This window comes from Pan troglodytes, chromosome 12 (assembly GCF_028858775.2).
Source record: "Pan troglodytes isolate AG18354 chromosome 12, NHGRI_mPanTro3-v2.0_pri, whole genome shotgun sequence".
NCBI lineage: Eukaryota > Metazoa > Chordata > Mammalia > Primates > Hominidae > Pan > Pan troglodytes.
Window position 1 is genome coordinate 88983866 of NC_072410.2, and position 15577 is coordinate 88999442.

At 40.2% G+C, this 15577-nt stretch overlaps 1 pseudogene; it reads left to right on the top strand.

The window, feature by feature from the left end:
• The first annotated feature begins 9302 nt into the window (after nucleotides 1–9302).
• On the top strand, nucleotides 9303–10214 carry LOC470349 (ADP/ATP translocase 2-like; annotated as a pseudogene).
• Nucleotides 10215–15577: the final 5363 nt, after the last annotated feature.

The following is a 15577-nucleotide window of genomic DNA, read 5'->3' on the forward strand; positions in this document are numbered from 1 at the left end:
TGGCCTACTGTATTTTTGCACTATTGAAACCATATCAAGGATGGCTGATGCTACAGGCTGCACATCTTTATTCCAGCCTCAGTAGTATACTTTGAATCTCCATTAGTTACGTACTTTTTCATGGGTCACCCGGGGCTATTGTACAGAGAACTTTTGATACCAGCACTCCAGCTTCTAATATTGTCCTTAATTAAAGTCGTAAGCTCTTTATTGTCCACCAGGTATTCTATACTGTTTCAGATTAACAACCTGTATGGGCTCAGGCAATTCTATAGATTCTCATTTGGAATGTCCAATTAATACTAGCTGAAAGATAACCTACATGCCTCATGTTTTACAATACTAGGTAGACAAGTGTTCCCCAGTCAAGCATAATATTTACTCCAATAATACATTCAGGGAAAGTAGACACAATGACTTCACTTAAAGTACATTTGAATATTCTAATTTTTATCCAAACTTTCACCTAAATCCCATCAACCACTGCATCTCCATATCCTTCAATCTAACTGTAGCCCTATTAGAAATTCACCAAAAGGTTCTGGAATCACAGTGCATTTGACTCCCATATTAAGGAGTCCCAGGAAACTTTCTTTTCCACTTGATGGCCATTTTACCCACATATGTGTATGTAGGGATTGCACAACACCACCCTCATTCCTTTATAAATCTTCATCCTGATTAACTGGCCAGACCATCACCCCCAGCAATTAAGTCAGGTTTCTCATTATCACCTTTGCTTTCTAACTTTTTAAATTCTTTAAAATTAAGTAAATAGAGTGGTTTTGTTTATGGCTTTTCAATGCCGGGGTCCATCAGGGGCTCCCATATGTACACCCAGCTTCCTACAGTGCTGCTTCAAGACCTTGTTTCAACCCCATCAATGTTTGCTTTATTCATGCTACTTAATAATAGCCATCTAAAATTTTTCACCCTGCTGGAAAGAGTCCCTTGAATCTACCCTTTGTCTTTGCCTCATTCTTTTGCGAATTGCTCTTTCTCAGCATCTGTAGACCCAGAAGGCAAAGCTGAGACAACAAACCTAACAAGGCCCACCCACAGACCATTGCTTGATTTTACAGCAGTAAGCTTACATAGGGTGCCCACACAAAAAAGCTTCCCTTAGTCACTGCATTTACCATGACCTGGTTATGAGACATCCTGATCATCATAAAGTCAATCTAGCATGGCTTGCATATGCAACATATCGGCCACTTCATTTGTGGAGTTCTATTTCACATTTAAAGGAGAAGGAGAATTCATATGCTCAGATGAATTCCACTCAGTCCTCCACGCAATGTGTCTCCTTGGAAATAACATGCTATATGTCTGAATCATATACAGTCATCTGTGATTAGTCAATAGCTATGTGTCAACCCAAACATGCGCTTTCATTCTGCAGAATTCAAAAGCAAGGAGAGTGACTTGCCCCTGAACTGGCCACTCTCACGATCCATTTTAGTAAACGTTCTTTAGGAAGTTATTGATATTAATCCACAAAATGAGACAACTCCTTCACGCCATACCCTCTGCTTTCAGTAGTTTCTTGGTTTGGCCCTCCTCTCCCACTTAGACTGCTTGCTTGGTAAACAGAGATTGCAGAGGTTATATCTGTTGTCCCAGCATAAATTATCCTTTTGGTGGTGGCCCTGAGGCTTAGTGGCTGAAATCTGAGCTTGGTATATATGCAGTGTTAGGATCTGCCCCAACACTATCTTTTACTTTCATTTTAGCTATTGTGGATAACACTAAGCAAGGAATTGTACATTTGGCTAGTTTCTTGTTTTGCATTTCCTGATGTATACAGGGAACCCAAATACTTGAGAGTTGGACTTACCATTTCTAAATTCCACTGGAGACTTTTACCTATAGTAAAGAATCATGGCACAGCCGCTATTTCAAACTGTTTCATATCTAGTGGCCATATAGGAATCAAAAGTTTGTCCACCCCTGTCCTCTCATTCTTTCATTTCCCAAACTGTGCTTTTGCCGTGTTTCAGCGAGTAAGGGTCATCCCAACAAATCCTACTTACAATCCCAACTATACTGGGGGGTCTCCCAAGGCCACCCTCTGGTTTAACATCCCATTAGAATGATTCACAGAGCTCAGAAAAGCTATTAAACTAATGATTATGGCTTATAACAGCTAAAGGATACCAATTAAAATTAGCAAAGGAAACAGGCACCAGGTGAAACCAGGTATAAGCTTCCAGTTGTTCTCTCCAAGTGGAGTCACACAGATAGGGCTTAATTCTCTCAGCAGTAGTGTTTGACAGCATATGCAAAGTGTTGCCAACCAAGGAAGTTCACCTGAGCCTTGAGGTCTAGAGATTTTATTAGGAGTCAGTGGGCATGTCTGCATGGCTCACCTTAACTACTCTTTCTCTAGAAGTCAAACTGATACAGCGTGGTCCAGGGCCCCAAGCGAACAAGAGCAGAAATTCACCATAAATCATATTGTTAGCATAAACTATTTGATGTGGACCAAAGCCTCATATATACAAAGACACTGATAAAGCAGGATATTACAAAGGCTTAAGGGTTATCTCCTAGGAGGCAGGTGAAGGGCCAGTCCTTTCCATGGAATATGTGGTGTTTGAGCAAACCAAGCCCACTGAGCTAACAGCTTATGGCACAACTTTTAACTCCTATTCAAGGTTTCCTTGAAATAGAAATATATTTCCCAAATATCCAATAATCAAAAAACAGAAAAATAGCAATGTGATTTATAGTTCCTCACAGATATCACACTGCATATGAAGAAGTTATCTGTGAAGTTTCAAGGAAAAGTTTACTTGTGATCTAGCTAGACAGGTATGAAAATTTATGCTGAAATTGAAACTTACATAAAAAGCAATGGTAATAATTTTACACATTTTTCTAGCATGAATCAACATGAAGATTTGATTGACGACAGTAAGTAAAAGGAATAACACATTGTTGATATTTGTAAATTTAGAATTTATACAATACCCTTTCAATTAAATGTTAATACTGAGTTGAAAAATAGTAAAGTTATTGCACTTACAGTTTGAAAATGATATACTTTTGCATCAAAATCAAATCAGCTATTCTAAAACAGATGAACTAATTTTGTTAATGTGGGTTTAAATATTAAAGGAAAATTTCTTTCTTTCTTTTTTTTTTTTTTTGAGACAGGGTCTCATTCTGTTCACCCATACTGGAGCACAGTGGTGCAGTCATAGCTCACTGCAGCCTTGAATTCCTGGGCTCAAGTGATCCTCCCACCTCAGCCTACCAAAATGCTGAAATTACAGGCGTGAGCCTCTGCACCCAGCTGAAAAAGCAGTTTTTGATACTCAGCTCAATTACTAGAAAATTTTTAATTATGTGAATCTACTTTTGAAATGTAAATTTTGTTAAGTTTAAATACAGATGAATCTATAATGAAAATTTAGTGTCCAAATGAAGATGTATTTTAAGAATAAAGGGGCTAGGCGCAGTGGCTCACACCTGTAATCCCAGCACTTTGGGAGGCCGAGGCGGGTGGATCACCTAAGGTCAGGAGTTTGAGACCAGCCTAGCCAATATGGTGAAACCCCGTCTCTACTAAAAATACAAAAATATTAGCCAGGCATGGTGGCAGGGGCCTGTAATCTCAGCTACTTGGGAGGCTGAGGCAGAATTGTTGGAACCCGGGAGGCAGAGGTTGCAGTGAGCCGAAGTGAGACTCTGTCTCAAAAAAAAAAAAAAAAAAAAAGAATAATGGCCAGGTGCGATGGCTCACACCCGTAATCCCAGCACTTTGGGAGGCCGACACAGGTGGATCACAAGGTCAGGAGTTCAAGACCAGCCTGGCGAAGATGGTGAAACCCTGTCTCTAGTAAAAATACAAAACAATTAGCCAGGCGTGGCGGTGGGCGCCTGTAATCCCAGTTACTTGGAAGCCTGAGGCAGAGAATTGCTTGAATCCAGGAGGGAGGCGGAGGTTGCAGTGAGCCAAGATCGTGCCAATGCACTCCAGCCTTGGTGACAGAGCAAGACTCTGTCTCAAAAAAACAAAAAAGAATAAAATATACACCAGATGTCAAAGACTTAGTAGAAAACAAAAATTGTAAAATAATACAATAATTTTCATACTGATTACATGTTAAAATAACTTCGTTTATATTGAGTTAAATAAAATGTTATGTTAAAATAAATTTCATTTTTTAATTTCAATTTTTATTGTGGCTGCTAAAGTTTTTTAAATTACACTTGCTTACATTATATTTCTAATAAACAGCACTGTTCTACATAACTACTGAGTTAAAGAAGAAATCATAATAAAAATTTTAAAATATATAGAACCAAATGGTAATAAATATAATACATATCTAATTCCTCCCCAGGAAATGTATGACTTTAAATGTGTATATTAAAAAAGAAGAAATGATAATGAGTAATTAGGTAGGCATCTAACCCAAAAGCAACTCAAAGATAGTAGGCCAGGCACGGTGGCTCATGCCTGTAATCCCAGCACTTTGAGAGGCTGAGGCAGGCAGATCACTTGAGGTAAAGTGTTCAATACCAGCCTGGCCAACATGGTGAAATGCTGTCTGTACTAAAAGTACAAAAATTAGCCAGGTGGGGTGGCATGTGCCTGTAATCCCAGCTACTCAGCAGGCTGAGGCAGGAGAATCACTTGAACCCGGGGAGGCAGAGGTTGCAGTGAGCCAAGATCACACCATTGCACTCCAGCCTGGATGAGAGAGCAAGACTCTATCTCAAAAAAAAAAAAAAAGATAGTAGAGAAAAAAAAGAAATATTACAGCTAAAAGTAGAAATTCATGGAAGAGAAAAATATATAAAGAACAAACAAAAGCAAAAGTAAGTTCCTTGGAATCACAAATAAAATAGACTCTGTCAAGATTGATCACAAAAAATAGAGGTGTTAAAAATTATATTAGTAGTGAAAAGGTAACCTAATAGCTACAGTCAAAATTAAAAAGAAAAGAAGGATTTTGTATGTTAAGCCAGTAAACTTGAAAGTCTAGCTATGATGTACAATTTCTGAGAAAATAATATGTAACTTGCCAAACTGACAAAAAGAAATAGAACATCTAAAATTTTTTTGGAATCTTTAGAGATGTTGAATCATAGTTAAAACATATTTACACATGAAGTCTCCAGTGCCTGATACTTTACAGGTGATTCCAATCAACTGTCAAGTCAGAGATCATTCCAACATTGTGGAAATTATCCAGAGAATAGAAAAAAAAAGTAAATGCTTACCAATCCACAGTATGAAGCTAGTATAACTGAAATCAAAACCAGGCAAGAACAGTGTAAAAATAGAATATTATAGGCCAATATTTTCACGAACATAGTCACAAAATTGTAAGATATCAACTAGCTAAACCCAACAATATTTTTTTAAATAATACATCATGAACAAGTTGGATTTGTCACACAAATGCAAGAATGGTTCAACCTTAGAAATTCTAAAGATAAAATCCGTCCATTTAAAAGATTTAACATTTTAAAACACCACATAACAATCTCAATAATTGTAGGAAAATATCATCTAATACCTATGAATGATTCAATAACAAACTTACAAACGAGGAAGAGAAGGGAATTCCCTTAATCTAAGAAATCATATCTACTATAAATGGATGTTTTAAATCATAGTTAATGATTAAACCTTAAAACCATGCCCTTTAAAATCAGTAACAAGTCAAGATTCTCAATATCATTTCTGCCTTCCAACATGTCTATGCATCACACAGATACACTCACACACGAATTTGAAGGTAAAGATTAGAAAGAAAGAAGTAAAACTATAATTATCTCAAGGTAAACATTTTTATTCAGAAAGCCACAGAATTCACAGAACATCTTGTAGAACAATGAATAATTTAGCCAGTTTACTAAATATAAGATTTATGTACAAAATGCAATCATTTTCCTATGCATAGTTAGGAAATGCAGTTTTAAAAAATATTCTGTTTAATAACAGAAGATTCTGAAAGATACCTATAAATAATTCTAAGAAATAATATACAACCTTCATATTTAAGAAATATTTCACAGTGGCTCAGGCCTGTAATCCCAGCGCTTTGGGAGGCCATGGTGGGCGGATCACTAGGTCAGGAGATTGAGACCATCCTGCCTAATACAGTGAAATCTCATCTCTACTACGAATACAAAAAATTAGCCAGGCATGGTGGCACACATCTGTAATCCCAGCTACTTGGGAGGCTCAGGCAGGAGAATCTCTTAAACCCAGGAGGCAGAGGTTGCAGTGAGCCGAGATCATGCCACTGCACTCCAGCCTAGTGACAGAGCCAGACTCCGTCTCAAAAAAAAAAAAAAAAAAAAAAAAAAGAAAACAAGAGACCAAAGGCCCAGCTCTCATGGGCCTTTCTTATATTATAGTCATGGAAAACAGACAATAGACAAAATTAGTAAATGAGTGTATGTTATACTAGAAGATGATAAATGCTATGGAGAAAAATAAAGCAGGAAAGTGGTATAGGGAAAGCTGGGGGCAGGAACTGCAATTTTCTTTGGGTATTCAGAGAAGGACACCTTGAGAAGATGATACTTTAAACAAAAACTTGAAGGAGGTAAGGGAGAATGTCATGTGGATATATGAGGGAAGAGAATTTCAGGCAAGTGGTAAAGCAAGTGCAAAATACCAGAGGTCAGGGCATGCTTGGCAGGCTTCAGTGTAACAAGACAGAGTGAGCAAGAGGTAAGCAGTAGGAGACTGGATCAAAGAAATCATAAGCAGCTAGATGGTTAGGTCCTTGCAGGACTTTAAAGGACTTTGAATTTTACTCTGAGTGTGATGGAGAACCATTGAAGAGTTCCGAACAGAAGAGTGATCTGATTTAAATTTTTAACAGAGTCACCCTGGTGCTATATGTATTAAACTGTTCTCATCCTGCTATGAAGAAACCCCTGAGACTGGGTAATTTATAAAGAAAAGAGGTTTAATTGACTCACAGTTCCTCATGGCTGGGGAGTCCTCAGGAAACTTACAATCATGGCAGAAGGGGAAGCAAACACATTCTTCTTCACATGGCGGCAGCAAGGAGAAGTGCAGAGTGAAGAGGGGGAAAAGCCCCTTATAAAACCATCAGATGTTGTGAGAACTCACTCACTATCGTAAGAATAGCATTGAGATAACTGCCCCCATAATTTAATTACCTCCCACTGGGTCCCTCCCATGACATGTGCTTATTATGGGAACTACAATTCAAGATGAGATTTTGGTGGGGACACAGACAAACCATATCACTATAATAAAAACTAGCCTATAAGGGTGCACGCGTGGAAGCAGGAAGTTATAAGTCTTATAACAATACAGGAGAGGTGATGGAGGTTTGAACCAGGTAGAAACCAAGAAATGAGGTAGTAGCTGGAGGGACAAGAGAGATGCAGAGATTTTTGTTTGTGTACGTATGCGTGCTTTTATTTGTTTCAAGAACCGAAATGCGAGAAACTCCTACACGTTTATGTGCTTGAGTACATGAAAGCGAATGGCATTACGTGAAGCAGCATATGGCTCAGATTTATACAGAAGCACAGATGGTCATTTTATAGTAGCCAGGAGGGAACACAGGGTACAGGGGCATAGATGCCAGTAGGTAGTGGATGTGGCAGGAGCTTGTGGAAGTTCTATTTTGCTATGTCCCCGGTAAAATAAGAAGCAGTTCATCAGATGATAGCCAGGAGCGTTGGTGAGGTGTTGGAGTTTTGAGAAAAGAAAGGCAAAACAATCACAGTAGAGTAAGAAATAGACAAGGGAAACAAGATTGTCAGACAGCATGAAAGATCCATCGACACTAAGGATGCACTTCAAGTGAGACCAGTAAGCATGCTATATATCTTTCTTCTGCTGTGATGATGCAAAGTAGGAGGAGAGTTGGACTTCACCAGGATCAAAATTCTGCCCAGCAAGTAAGCACCACAGGAAAGGGGAAAGGGTGTTGAGGGTGTATGTGAGGAAATGGCTATAATGATTAATGACGGAATTTAAACCGTGGGAAGAGTCAAAAGTACATGAGTGTGAATCAGGGATACTGAAAAATTGCACAGGGCAGTGGATTGATTGTAGATCCTGGGGCTTGTTCAGGTGGTGAGACTAAAATGAGCAAGATAGGACAAGGCATACAGAGGGTGGAATGGTTGAACCTGCGATTATGAAAAGGTGATGGAAATTCTGTGCTATGACCATGTGAGTGAGTGGCTGAGATAGGCTGAAGGGGAGGAACTGAAGAAATTCAAGGCCATGGTGGTAGAGAATCATTTCTGTGGATATTAAAATTACCAAGAATTAAGGCAGGAATGTTGTGGGGTTTTTCGGTTTTTTGTTTGTTTGTTTGTTTTTGAGACAGAGTCTCGCTCTGTTGCCCAGGCTGGAGTGCAGTGGAGTGATCTCGGCTCACTGCAAGCTCCACCTCCCACGTTCACGCCATTCTCCTGCCTCAGCCTCCCGAGTAGCTGGGACTACAGGCGCCCACCACCACGCGCTGCTAATTTTTTTTTGTATTTTTAGTAGAGATGGGGTTTCACCATGTTAGCCAGGATGGTCTCGATCTCCTGACCTTGTGATCCTCCGGCCTTGGCCTCTCAAAGTGCTGGGATGACAGGCGTGAGCCACGGCGCCTGGCCTTTTTTTTTTTTTTTTTTTTTTTTTTGAGACGGAGTCTTGCTCTGTCGCCCGGGCTGGAGTGCAGTGGCACAGTCTCGGCTCACTGCAAACTGCGCTTCCTGGGTTCACGCCATTCTCCTGCCTCAGCCTCCCCAGTAGCTGGGACTACAGGCACCCACCACGGCGCCCAGCTAATTTTAGTAGAGACGGGGTTTCACCGTGTTAGCCAGGATGGTCTCCATCTCCTGACCTCGTGATCTGCCCATCTAGGCCTCCCAAAGTGCTGGGATTACAGGCGTAAGCCATTGCGCCTGGCCCAGGAATGTTGTTTAAAAGACTGACAGTGTATATACTATGTACTGGTACTATGTACCCACAAAAATTAAAATTTTAAATTAAGAAAAAAGGCTGGAATTGACAAAAATCATTGAGAAATAAGGGACAATGAAGTGGGGGAAAGCAGACAACTCAACAGGGGGACAGTGGGAGTGATGGTCTGTTAGGACATTCAGACCTTATAGAATCTAAGTAGGAGAGAAGGAGCAGGGTCTCACAGCATCAACAAAACACTGAGGAGGATGCATATCCCACCTCCATAGCCCCTGATATAAGCGGTGTAGGACATTAAAATGGTCCTCCTCACAGCCCGAGTCAAAGCCAGTTCCCAGCCCAGTCCCGTCCCTTAGCAGCCTGCCTCCTCTTTCCTTTCAACATGACAGATGCCACTGTGTCCTTTGCCAAGGACTTCCTGGCAGGTGGAGTGGCTGCAGCCATCTCCAAGATGGCTGTAGTGCCCATCCAGCGGGTCAAGCTGCTGCTGCAGGTGCAGCATGCCAGCAAACAAGTCACCGCAGATAAGCAATACAAAGGCATTATAGACTGCGTGGTCTGCATATCCAAGGAGCAGGGAGTCCTGTCCTTCTGGCGCGGTAACTTGGCCAATGTCATCAGATACTTCCCCACCCAGGCTTTCAACTTCGCCTTCAAAGATAAATACAAGCAGATCTTCCTGGGTGATGTGGACAAGAGGACCCAGTTTTGGCGCTACTTTGAAGGGAATCTGACATCAGGCAGTGCTGTTGGGGCCACATCCTTGTGTTTTGTGTACCCTCTTGATTTTGCTCTTACCCGTCTAGCAGCCAATGTGGGTAAAGCTGGAGCTGAAAGGGAATTCCAAGGCCTCAGTGACTGCCTGGTTAAGATTTACAAATCTGGTGGGATTAAGGGCCTCTACCAAGGCTTTAACATGTCTGTGCAAGGTATTATCATCTACCGAGCCGCCTACTTCAGTATCTATGACACTGCAAAGGGAATGCTTCCACATCCCAAGAACACTCACATCCTCATCAGCTAGATGATCACACAGATCGTCACTGCTGTTGCTGGGTTGACTTCCTATCCATTTGACACCATTCGCCACCACATGATGATGCAGTCAGGGTGCAAAGGAACTGACATCATGTACACAGGCATGCTTGACTGCTGGAGGAAGATTGCTCGTGATGTAGGAGGCAAAGCTTCCTTTAAGGGTGCATGGTCCAGTGTTTTCAGAGGCACGGGTGGTGCTTTTGTGCTTGTCTTGCATAATGCAATCAAGAAGTACACATAAGTTGTTTTCTAGGATTTTTCTCCTGGTGAACAGGCATGTTGTATTATATAACATGTCCTGAGCATTCTTGACAGACTCCTGGCTGTCAATTTATCTGTGGCAACTATTTGCTGTTGAAAATGAGAAGCAATAATGTTCATCTGACCAGTTTTCTCTTAAAGCCATTTCCATGATGATGAGGATAGGATTCAATTATATTTTTTATTTCAGTTACTCCTGATAAACAACACATTTGGAGAAATAAAAATATCTATAATGAAGAAAAAAGAAGGCCTTCACTTGAGCAGGAACAAAGCTGTGTGCCGAAAGTGATTTTAAAAGAACATGAACTGGGGCTGGGCATGGTGTTTCACGCCTGTAATCCCAGCATTTTGGGAGGCCGAGGCAGGAGGATCACTTGAGCCCAGGAGTTTGAGAACAGCCTGGGCAACATAGGGAGACTCCTGCCTCTACAAAAAAAAATTTTTTTAATTCAAAAGAACATGGACTGCAGAATTATATATAACAATAAATTTTAAAAGAAAACAAAAAACAAGTTAATTTTTTAACAATGAGAGAATGAATAAGTACATGGATTGTTCATATAATGGAATACTACACAACACTGAAAATAAGCTGAGCTATGATCATGTAACACGATTATGTAAATAAGCTATGATCATGTAACATGGACAAAATCTGCAAAAATAATTTGAGTGAAAAAGGTAGGTGGCATAAGAATGCCCCAGCATGATATAATTTATATTATACTGTGTATACAAGGGTTGCTTATGAATTGCCTAGAGAAATATATATATATGTTACTAAATTATTTCTAATTATTTACTAATTATTTCACTTTGAGAATGCTAAATAAATTCAAGATCATTAATTACAGAGACAAAAGGCGAGTGATTGGATCAGGGAAATGTATACCAGGGTGAGAAGAGAGGGACCTGAAATTAGCAATCTGTTATTTTTGTTGTTGTTGTTGTTTTGTTTGTTGTTTTTGTTTGTCTGTTTGTTTTGAGACAGAGTCTCACTCTGTCGCCCAGGCTAGAGTACAGTGGCGTGATCTCGGCTCACTGAAACCTCCGCCTCCTGGGTTCAAGCAATTCTCCTGCCTCACCCTCCCAAGTAGCTGGGACTACAGGTGCACACCACCACGCCTGGGTAATTTTTTTGTATTTTAGTAGAGATGGGGTTTCACCATGTTGCCCAGGCTGGTTGCAAACTCCTGAGCTCAGGCAATCCACCCACCTTGGCCTCCCAAAGTGCTGGGATTACAGGCGTAAGCCACCACGCTTGGCCCAGCAATCCGTTATTTCTTAGGCTGTGTGGTAGATACAGGGGCGTTCATTTTATAATTCTCTATAGTTTTTGAATTTCTGAAGTAAGTGCTAAATATAAAAGATAAAGATTGTGTAATACTTTTAGTGTCTATCGTGCTTTCAGATAAATTCTCTCATTTGATTCGCAAGGTAAACTTGTGAGATAGTGAAGGTAGTTGTTATTAATATTTTCATTTCATAAAGGAGGAAACACCCATGGCTAAAAAAAAATTCTACAAGTAATAAACAGATGAGAAGCAGGTCCACAACTAAGCTCTTTGGGATCCGAATCATCATGCCTCCTTAGATATGCTAACACTTGGTCAGTGAGACTGTAGAATCAGGGGTACAACCATCCTACTTTATCCTTTTTTTGCCCTTGAGTTAAATCATATTGTCTTAAATCAAATGGAGATAAATATATTTATTGAGGCGCCGCTGCTGTGTCCAAGGTTATGAAATGCCTTTCTTCTTCATAGTTTTCTGAAATTTTATATATTGTCAATTCCTCTCCAGCATCATAAAACAATGTAGAAGGTATCAGTTATTATTCAGAACCATGGAGTCAATTTTTTTTCTCTAGAAATAGAAACTTTCTATAGCTACTCAAGTGAAAAGAGGTAGGGGCATCAGAAAATCTGGGCAATCAGAAACCTGAATTGTATTTTCACTTGTTTTCTTCACTTTAGCTTTGGTTTTACATTGGACTTTCTAGAAGTCATTTTGTATATCTGTGTCTCACTCTATACAACTGGGACAGAAATACAGACAGCTGACAACTTTAAGCACTCAAATAAAAAACTATGCATGATCATAAAGCATATCAACATACCTCACATAGCCCTTTGCATTGTGGCAACCGTTTGGTTTGCTGATAACAAAAGAGTATTGGAAAGAGTTAATTTGCACTAGCATGTAATAAATCTCCTCAATCACCTCACGTTATAATTCTTTTTTTTTTTTTTTTTGGGGGAGATGGAGGAGTCTCGCTCTGTTGCCCAGGCTGGAGTGCAGTGGCACAATCTCGGCTCACTACAACCTCCGCCTCCTGGGTTCAAGCTATTCTCCTGCCTCAGCCTCCCGAGTAGCTGGGATTACAGGCACCCACCACTATGCCCAGCAAATATTTGTATTTTTAGTAGAGACAGGGTTTCACCACATTGCCCAGGCTGGTCTTGAATTACTGACCTCAGGTGATCCGACTGCCTCGGCCTCCCAAAGTGCTGGGATTACGGGTGTGAGCCACGTCACCCAGTCTCATGTTATACTTCTATAAAGATTGGCCAGTCATTATGTAAGGCAGTATGTATAGTAGTTAACTGTACAGGGTATACTGACCTTGGTTTCTGACTTATAAAATAAGACTACTACTACCTACTTTTTAAGAGTTGTGATGACTAAAGGAGATAATGTATATAAAACACTTGGCACAGTACTGGTTGGGCTCATTAAAGTTGGCTGTTTTCATTATTGCACATAATCACCATATTAATTAATACTCTTACTGGACCTTTGGGCTGGTGCTATCGGATTCTGGATTTTGAGAGTAGTTGCGGTAGAATTGTCTTCCCTGTACCACTTTCCTAGAAATTGCCACTCCTTACCCCATCCACATGACAGCAAAACCTGCCATGTTTCTAACATGTGTCACTGTCCGTGCCACAGGTGGTCCAGGGCTTAACACCTTACCCATGCTGCTATGATTATTTATTCCTGGAAGTTGTGGGACTCGAGAGGAGAGCAGGGAGCAAAAACAAGAAAATAAGAGAAAGAAAGAAAATGCAAGAGTGAAAACCCGAAGACTAGTCTCTGTCTTAGTTACTTTAACTCCTACATATAAGACTAAGAGCATCTTAGTGCCCATGCTTCCTGCCCTGTGGACCACCAGCTGGAGGGGAGGAAAATAAGGCAGAAAGAAAGAAGCACAGAAGAAAGATGTGGAGAATGGCAGTCCTATTCAGGTCCCTGGCTGCAGGTTATTACCAAGAGGCAGCCGCACTCCTGTCTTTGAATACTGTGAGAAGACACCCAAGCATTGTCCTCCTTTACTTAGCTTAGCCAAGTTTAATTACTGAACTTGCAACAACAGCAAAACTCCTAATACCCATTTTTTATCCCTTCTTCGCCATGTAATGGAAATATAGTCTGTCCCCTAAGTCAACCCCCACATATCCCCCTAAAATCTTCTGTCATCACATCAGATCAATTCCTGGCCTCTCAGCCCTCAAGGATAGATCCCTGCCCTCTTCCCCTACTCCTGTTATTCTGAGCATCAATCCTTCCTTCTAATTGCCCTGACAGCTGGTCAGGAAGAACTGCTGGGCAGAACAAATCAGAAATGACTGAAACCACAAATCCAACAACTTGGATAACAATCATCTCTCAAATATATGTCAGTTCGCAAAGCAGGTCAGGGCATGTGGGTACATTCAACCCAGCTAGTGAAGCCAAGTTCATAATCTGAGCCACCATGGCCAGACAAAGGGAAGAGAAAAGGAGGACAGAGCAAGGTATTTAACCTCTATGAGCTTTCATGTTCTTTTCTGTAAGATAAAGATAATACTGTTGATTTTCAGGGTTACTATAAGGATTGGAATAATGTACATAAAATGTCTGGAATGTGGCTGATGCACAATTAATGGTACTTTTTATTAGCATGTCTATTGTTAAGCCTATAAATGCTCTGGAGCAACAAAATCAACTGAAAACATACAGGTTGTATTTATCAACATCCTCTCAGTCCACTTGAAAGGTACAAGAAAGATACTTACGCATTTTTAGGAAGAAATGCTTTTTTACTTTAGCCCGTTAGCATTGCAGCCTAGATCTTTCTATAGTAATCAGTATTCAGAGGTTATAATGCTAGAAACTTTCTACAGATGTTCCTTGTGTTCATCAGTGCAAGGTGCCTGAAATTTGAGTTTTAATGCCTAATAGAATTTAGCCTTACAGAATCAGAAATTGGCTGGACCTGATTCCCTTAAAAATGCCATTGCATTCAAATAGGATCACTGTTCGGCATTGCCTCCGCTTTCAATAAAATGAATCTTTTAAAAAACTCATTGTACACAGGAGATTAACCGCACTCTGAAGTCACCTTTGAGTTACATACATACCTTAACTTTCTGATATCAGTTCATTGTAAAGACCCCAGAAAATGCAGGGCAATGATGGAAACTACAGCAATCAGATACCAAGCTCCAGAATATACTCCACACCGTTATTTTCTGGCTGAAAGTTTATTTGAAGCTGTTTTTGTAGTAGGGCAGAGAAAGAACTTCTCATTGGGAAAGGATTTGGTCCCAGCTGAGCTATTAACTAATTGTGTGTCAGCAGACATGTTTTTTTTATGACCCCAAGCCCCCAACCCAAGGCCTTGGTTTCTACTTCTATCAAGTGAAAGGGTCAGACTACAGAGATGTCCAATAGGTTTCAGCTCATCAACTGTAATCAGCCACTAGTGATTATTGCAGTAACTATGTTATAAGAAGAGTGTGTACTTCCCAAGTTGGGGAATCAGGCTTTCATTTATTCTTTTTTTTTTATTTCAGTGTGCCCACTGCTACGGTTTGAAGGTGTCCCTGAAAAGGCATGTGTTGGAGACTTAATCCCCAATGCAGCGGTGTTGGAAGGTGGGGCCTAATGGGAGGCGTATAGGTCGTAAGAATGCAGCCCTCGTGGATTAATGAATTTATGTAGATTATAAAAAGGCTTGAGCCTGTGAATTCCATCTCCCATTATCTCTCTTACTCTCTCAACTCACCAGATGTCAGTCCCTTGATCTTAAACTTCCCAGCCTCTAGAACTGTGAGAAATAAATTTGTTTCTTATAAATTACCCAGTCGGTGGTGTTCTGTTATAAAAGTACAAAGCAGACTAAGATATCCACATTTTCCACATAATCTTCATTTGATATTATTTTTATAACCACATATACACTTAAATCTTAAAGGATATATGTATTTTCTTCCCCAAGAAGACTTTTTGCCTCCCCTCTACAACTCCCTACATGCCTCTTCTGTTTTTTAATCCCTTGAAGAAAGTTATTCTCTT